This window comes from Schistosoma haematobium, chromosome ZW (genome assembly GCF_000699445.3).
Source record: "Schistosoma haematobium chromosome ZW, whole genome shotgun sequence".
Classification (NCBI taxonomy): domain Eukaryota; kingdom Metazoa; phylum Platyhelminthes; class Trematoda; order Strigeidida; family Schistosomatidae; genus Schistosoma; species Schistosoma haematobium.
Window position 1 is genome coordinate 76,950,297 of NC_067195.1, and position 6,971 is coordinate 76,957,267.

Sequence of the window (6,971 nt, forward strand, 5' to 3'; positions counted from 1 at the left end):
GTTAGAGGTATGAGGGCGGTTATCACTTCCCGGTTGCCCACACCGTGGAAGGGTTCTTCTGGAGGTACCTGAAAAGGAAATTGGATTAAAGGTGGTCTTAGTGACCTGAGAGCGTGACCGCAGTGCCCAAGGGACAACTGCTTGAGGTCGGTCACACACGACCTTTTTATGGGTAATTTTTGTGTTAGCTCCGTACTTGTCTGAGCACAGTTGCGGCAGACAGTCACCATTATCTGTTCGCTGAGCCGGAATACTAAAATACCTACTTTGATGTCTTTCTGTTTGATTTAAGCTACCTACCTGTGCATTAAATTCACCTGCCATGAGTAGTATACCTGAGCGTTTAGCTTTTTGAAGGTCAGAAAGCTTTTTGTAAAATTCACCATTCACTTTATCCAGGCTGCAGTCAGAGGGAGCGTAAGCAGAAATTACGAAAAGCAACAACGTGCGTCTCTATCCTTCCGAGTTCTTACGGAACCGTGTTGCCGGACAGCACATAGGCGACTGTTAACAGGGATCCACTCTAATAGTGCCTGTTCTGCCCTCGTACTTAGTGCTATGCCTACACCTGCCAGTCCACGAGAACTAGCCATCTGATCGGCTCCCCGTTTTGGTGAGGTGACGTCAAGTGAATTCTGGACGTACCTGAAAAGGAAATTGGGTTAGAGGTGATCTTAGTGACCTGAGAGCGTGACCGCAGTGCCCAAGGGACAACTGCTTGAGGTCGATAACATACGACCTTTCTGTGAGTAACTTTCGTGTTAGCTTCGTACTTGTTGAGACCTTACCGCATGAAACGGATATCCGTGGGATAAGGCGAGGTGTGCATTTCTAGGGTCGACCTTTTCTAACCCCAACCCTCCTTGTGGGAAGGCAGCATCGCTGTTATGCTGGTTGTTTGAAGGGAACACCTTACTGCTGTCACACCTTTGTACAGTCAGCAGTATGACTTCGCCCTCGGACCTTGGGTTTGCTGCTTTTGGTCTTACCTCTCTCCAACCAACCTGTCTGACATGGTAGGACCTTGAGGAATGATTATTCAAGTCAGTATAACTCGACTGGTTCGTCATGATATACATGTTTGACCACCACGTCAAGGTAGCAGCAACGGTCGGGACAGAATATTATTTTCAGTCCCAAGTGGACCCCTAAAGTTCCAGCACATGAATCAAGAGACTTTTATTGAATACAAATACAAACTCAATTTTGCAAGAGCATTTGATACATACATATACAGAAAACGCAACAGGCCACAATAATTTGAACATATTAATTTGAATGCAATTTACGACTTTTTTTATGCAACTCAAATGTTCATATACCTTACTTAGCCATTTGTTATAAATCGTCGAAAAGAATAGCAGTACTGTGGCATGAGCAGATGTATTATTTTTTCAGAAGGAAATGCAAAATATGACTTGTTTTCTACTTACTAAGTAGTTAGTTATCCTAAACCGTAAGTTTGAGTACATCTCTCATGAAAGTCAAAAGTATATGGATTGCTAACTGCTTCGTTAACATGGTCTATTGATCATAGAAAGAAGACTATAAGGAGGAGTATAATCAATAAAAGCAGTAAAGTAAAAAGACATCATAACCAAGAGAATTAAAATTTTGAGGGCTGCTAGTGAAATAAATTAGATACTCTCTACGTCCTGGTATTTAAACTCGATCGCGGATGTCTGAATTCAGGACATTGACTATTCACACACCAGTTTCCATCTAGGAGTAACGAAAGGTTTTGTCATTGTACAGCCTGTCCCAGTGTTACGATGGTCTTTATTGAAAAAGATGGGACAATCAGATCAAAATATGACATCCGTTTATGAAATGACAAACTGCTCCACCAAGCCTTGTAGGGAGATCCATATTGCTTGGTAGAGGTCCTGCCAGCATCAATGCTTTTAATCCGTTATCCGTTTGCCTGAACATTATGTGATTACCAGAGTAAATTTGGAAAGTTTACATTACAACAGACGGACTACCGTTGGTTTAAAAAATAAACATTGATAACTTTAGCATTAGCTATTCATTGAACTGAAGATCTAAATTGTTGTTGAAAATAATATTAAATAACGAGTCAAGTAAATTCAGTGAAAATTTTCAGTTCGAAAGCAGTAACCTTAAATATGTAAACGATACTCAAACGAAAGGATCATACATGTGAAAAAAAGGCAATACTCTTATATCATTTTAGCTAATAAGTGATAGATTTAGGACAGGATTTGGAGTGTGCCACTAGCTCTTACAGAGGGCACCAACATTCCTAAGCGAATCAAGGTTAAGCAAACACAGACAATGGCAAAAACTGAAAATAGTTATGAAAGTTTTGGATGAGATGCTGGACAAACACGTAAACACGCTTTTCTCCGTGTTACATGTTGGAAAGCAGTGTTACTAAAAAAAGACTGACGGTGCAATACGAACGTCAAAACCGAGATATGATTCATGTCTACTGAGACTAAAATGTACTTAAGAATTCACCATATTACCACAGCTGTCAGATCTTGAGATATTTACAAATCAAACCACAAACACAAAGTAAAGTTATTTTTCCAGCAAAATGCTCACGCCCTAACACTTGTACAACATCACAGGAGGTAAAACACACTGCCATTTGAATTAAGTTACAATCGAATAAATATTTACAAATAAGTTGATCAACTTACGAAGTGGTACAACAACGGGGAGTAGCTGTTCGTTTCTTTGAGGAATAGGAGTCCGGTATTCCTCCGTTGAACTCTGAGGAGGAACCCTACTTGGATCATCCATGTAAAGACTAACAGCCAATTCCAAATTATTATTACAAGCTGACAAGAATGAACGAGCAGTTTCTTCGTCAGACCCTGAAAAACATCAAGCACTGTTACAATGACCTACCGGTAACCTGGCAGAATTCTCGAATACATTTTGTAGACACTTTGTGAGACAGCATTTTGCTGTAAGAGGGCAAGACAAGTCAAGTGAAGAACATTTAGTCGAAGGAGAGGTAATGACCCGCTGTTTCGCGAACTTTCCAACCTTGCGCTTGACTTCAGATTCAGATTTCAGATTCAGATTTGTGTAGTAAGGACAGAAGGCCTACGGCCTATGTTATTCCTTTTCTAGTATGCTTCTGTGAGTGTCCAGTTTTCTCTTGAAAGAGTCAATTGAAGGTGCGGACACCACTGCTTCAGGCAGGAGGTTCCAAGTATTGATGACTCGGTGTGAAAACCTGTATGCCACGGGTATTTTGTTCGTTCTTGGCTTTTCTACTCGCCTGCTATGTCCTCTGAGGTGTGCCGATCTAGTGGGAAGAAAGAGAGAGAATAAGTTAGGTCCGAAATCATTTCTCAGTATTCTGTACATCAATATTAGATCTCCCCTTAGTCTGGGATAGGACAGAGTAAAGAGGTTCAGTTTTTCAAGCCGCTCTTTATGTGATAAACCCCGGAGTTCCGGAATTGCACGCGTAGCTGCCCTCTGTACCTTTTCTAGTATGTCTGAGTCACCTTTTAAACAGGGGCTTGCAGCCTGAACACAGTTCTCCAACTTAGTTCTCACTAAGGATGTGTATAATGTGGTGAACATGGTAGTATCAAGCTTAGTGAATGTCCTTTTTAAAGCCCAGAGGGTTCGAAACCCCTTAACTGCGACCTCCCGGCAATGGGCCGTCGTATTAAGATCATTGCTCACTGTCACCCCTAGGTCCTTATGAGACCGGACTACGGGTAATGACACATCCTCTATGTTGTACGTATTAACCTTTGAATCCCCCAAGTGCATGTAGACACACTTTTCCGAGTTGATAGGCATTAGCCACTCTTTAGACCAGTTTATCATATTACTTAAGTCCGCCTGAAGAGTAAATGCGTCTTTGTCTCCAGTTATTACTCGCCAAATTTTTACATCGTCAGCGTATAATAACATTGGAGACTGCACTATACTTGTAAGATCATTAACGTACATTATAAAAAGTAAAGGACCTAAGACGGAACCTTGGGGTACTCCACTAAGTACTGGTCTCCAGATGGAGCACTTGGAATTTATTCTTACCTTTTGCCTACGACCTACTAGGAAATCCTTAATCCATTTTAAAAGAGGTCCGGCAATACCAAGGTTTGCCAACTTCAATAGCAGTCTATTAGTTGGCACTTTGTCAAAAGCCTTACTGAAGTCTATGTAGACAACATCCACTGAGTTTCCGTTGTCTAGCGCATTAATCCAGAGCTCCCTAGCTATAAGGAGGTTCGTTGTACAGGATAGACCCTTTCGAAAACCATGTTGTGCCATGTTCAGCAAGTTATTGTTTTCCATAAATGCTGTTATGGTCCGTTTGATTATTCTTTCCAGTATTTTAATTACAATACCGGTGAGGCTTACGGGTCTGTAATTTGATGGAACTTGTCGTAGACCTGTTTTATGTATGGGAGTGACGATTGCGTCCTTCCAGTCCATGGGTAACACACCTTGGTCAAGTGACATTTTGAATATCACAGTCAGTGGGGCTGCGATATATTCGGCAATATGTCTCAAGATTTTAGGGTGTAGTTCATCTGGTCCTGTTGACTTCTCCATGTTTAGGGTGCTAAGAGCCTTAAGCACATCGTTTTGGTCGAAGTCCACGGTGAGCAGCTGGTTTGTTGACTCTGTAATTGGGTCTGGTTCTTTCTCTAGAGGAGGTTCCTGAGTGAAAACTGCCCCAAAGTAGTCAGCCATAACCTCAGCTTTTTCCTGATCTTCCTCTATCATTTCAGATTCACTTCCTACTTTAATTAGGTTGGGAATCTGATGATGAATCCTTGTTCTGTAGTTTATGTACGAGAATATCCTCTTGGGCTGCTTGAGTGCAGATTGTGCCAGCTGCATTTCATATTTTCTTTGCGCTTCCCGAATTTTAGTTATACGCTCGTTTCTTATCGATCTGTAGCGTTCCATCGTACCTGCTGTGCCAAGGCGAATGGCAACATCCCAGCATTTCTTCTTTTGTCTTAGTAAGCGTCGAATATCCCGCCCTATCCAGGGATGTCCGTGCTTCTTTTTCTTTGGGACAGTCCAGGGTATGTATGGTTGAGTTACCCGATTGTATAACTGCCTGAATAGAGTCCATGCCTCTTGTACTGATGCCTTTGAGTCAATTTCCCAGTTCTCAGCCGATGCTGCGGAGTTAATTGCCTGCATATCTGCCTTCCATATGTTAGGACGGGCCGGCGCAATTATTTGACAAGCAATCTTAGCCATGAACTTGAATAAGATGACTGCATGGTCACTTCTCCCAAGTGGTGGGAGAAAAGCCGTTTGCCCAATGTCATCACCGTGTGTGAAGACTAAATCTAAAAGAGAAGAGTTTCCTAAGTCGTATCTTGTGGGATCTCTAATGTGTTGGAATAATGCTAGTCCAATCGAGGTTTCTAACAGTTTGGAGTCGAACGACGATATGGATGACCCTACTTCTAAGTTAACCCAGTTTATATATGGTGCATTAAAGTCGCCTACTACAAGACTTTTACCGTTGTTACACCAGGACTTAAGTTTACTAAGGAGAAAATCGTCTGCTACACATTCTGGACTGCGATAAACTACAACTACTTGAATATCTTGCCTTCGGCATTTCAACTTACATCTCACCAGTTCACATGTCCCTGAAACATGTGCTACTGTCTCAACTAATCTTATGGTTAGGGTACTTTTTGTGTACACAATAACCCCGCCTCCCCTTCGGTTTAATCTATCAGCCCTACTGGTTATGAAACCAGTCAATTGGATTTCACTATCTAATACTTCTGACGTTAACCAAGTTTCCGAGACAGCAATAACGTCCGGTTTCTCTTTATCCACCACTGACTTGAGCTCATCCATTTTATTTAGTAGGCTGCGAGCATTTGTGTAGCATACCTTTAAGTCTGTGGAGAGCTTTCCCTTGCCACCCAGAGTGGCTTGGGAATCGTTTTGCTCCGAACGTTTACAACTTGAAAACCCTTAAGAACAATGTTTCGTTCCCCGTTTTGGCGACGTTCATTTATTTCCGCTTCTGCAGCTCGTCTCTTAATACGATCAGCTAGGCTGACATCCTCACGGACACATATTCCGGATCCTATCAGTTTACGTGAATTACTTAGAATCAGGCTCCTTTCTTCCACCGTGTTGAATGTAACCTTCAGGAGGTGGTTTTTCGGAGGACTTTCGGAATCCACCTATTTTCCTATTCTATTAAGCTTACAAATACTGACTCCTGAAACTGTATCTGGGAGTAGTTTACCTAATGATATCTTAATACGATTGAGATCGTGTTCAAATCTCGCCTTTGGTTCTTTATCTGAAGATTCTCTGATCTTATGAAAAATGACTGATCTCTCAGAGAGATCTGTCTTTTCACGCGGTGAGGATTTTTCTTCTGATGACATTCCTTCCAATGTCTTGCTGACCAGCTGCGTTTTGCCTACAGCCTTTTTCCTCTTATTTTTTTTCCTTCTTACCGAAGTCCATTTGTCACCACTCAGAACAGCCACACCTGGACTATGTGGAACGGTGACAGTTTTATCCGGATCTTCTATTTCGACTAGAGGTCTATGACTGCCGATGTCAATATCAAGCGACACTTCATTTCTCGTTAATGTCAACGGAGATTTCACGTCCCCGTCAACCGCAGTCAGGTGTTTAATGGGTCCTGTAGCAGCACTTACTACACTGACACATTCTTCATCATCAGTGCTCCTGTTATCAGTGCTTCCGCCATCGTTTTTCTTGCAGGCCAAAGCCAATAGGCCCATAGCCTCCTGTATTAGTACCTTTTTATCCGTACAGCAGAACATACAAAGCCAATGCGAGTTAGGCTTTGAGCATCTTTTGTAAGCCGTCGGACCTAGTCGTGTACACATTTTGTGATACCACTTTTTACAGCCGTCACACTGCATTCCCTACTCAACGGAGAACAAACAATTTGGTTGCCCACATTTGTGAGTCTTACCAACCATTGTAATTCGGTTTAAAAG

General features: G+C 42.0%; 1 protein-coding gene across 1 annotated transcript in view; it reads right to left on the reverse strand.

Annotated features, from left to right (window-relative positions):
- Positions 1-3,049, reverse strand: part of UBXN7 (UBX domain-containing protein 7) — a 54,083-nt gene extending 51,034 nt beyond the window's left edge. Inside the window, exons 1-2 of the mRNA XM_051212347.1 lie at positions 2,881-3,049; positions 2,670-2,846 (exon numbers count right to left, since the gene is read on the reverse strand). The gene's annotated coding sequence lies outside the window, so the exon portion shown is untranslated. The remainder of the gene's footprint in view (positions 1-2,669; positions 2,847-2,880) is intronic.
- Positions 3,050-6,971: the final 3,922 nt, after the last annotated feature.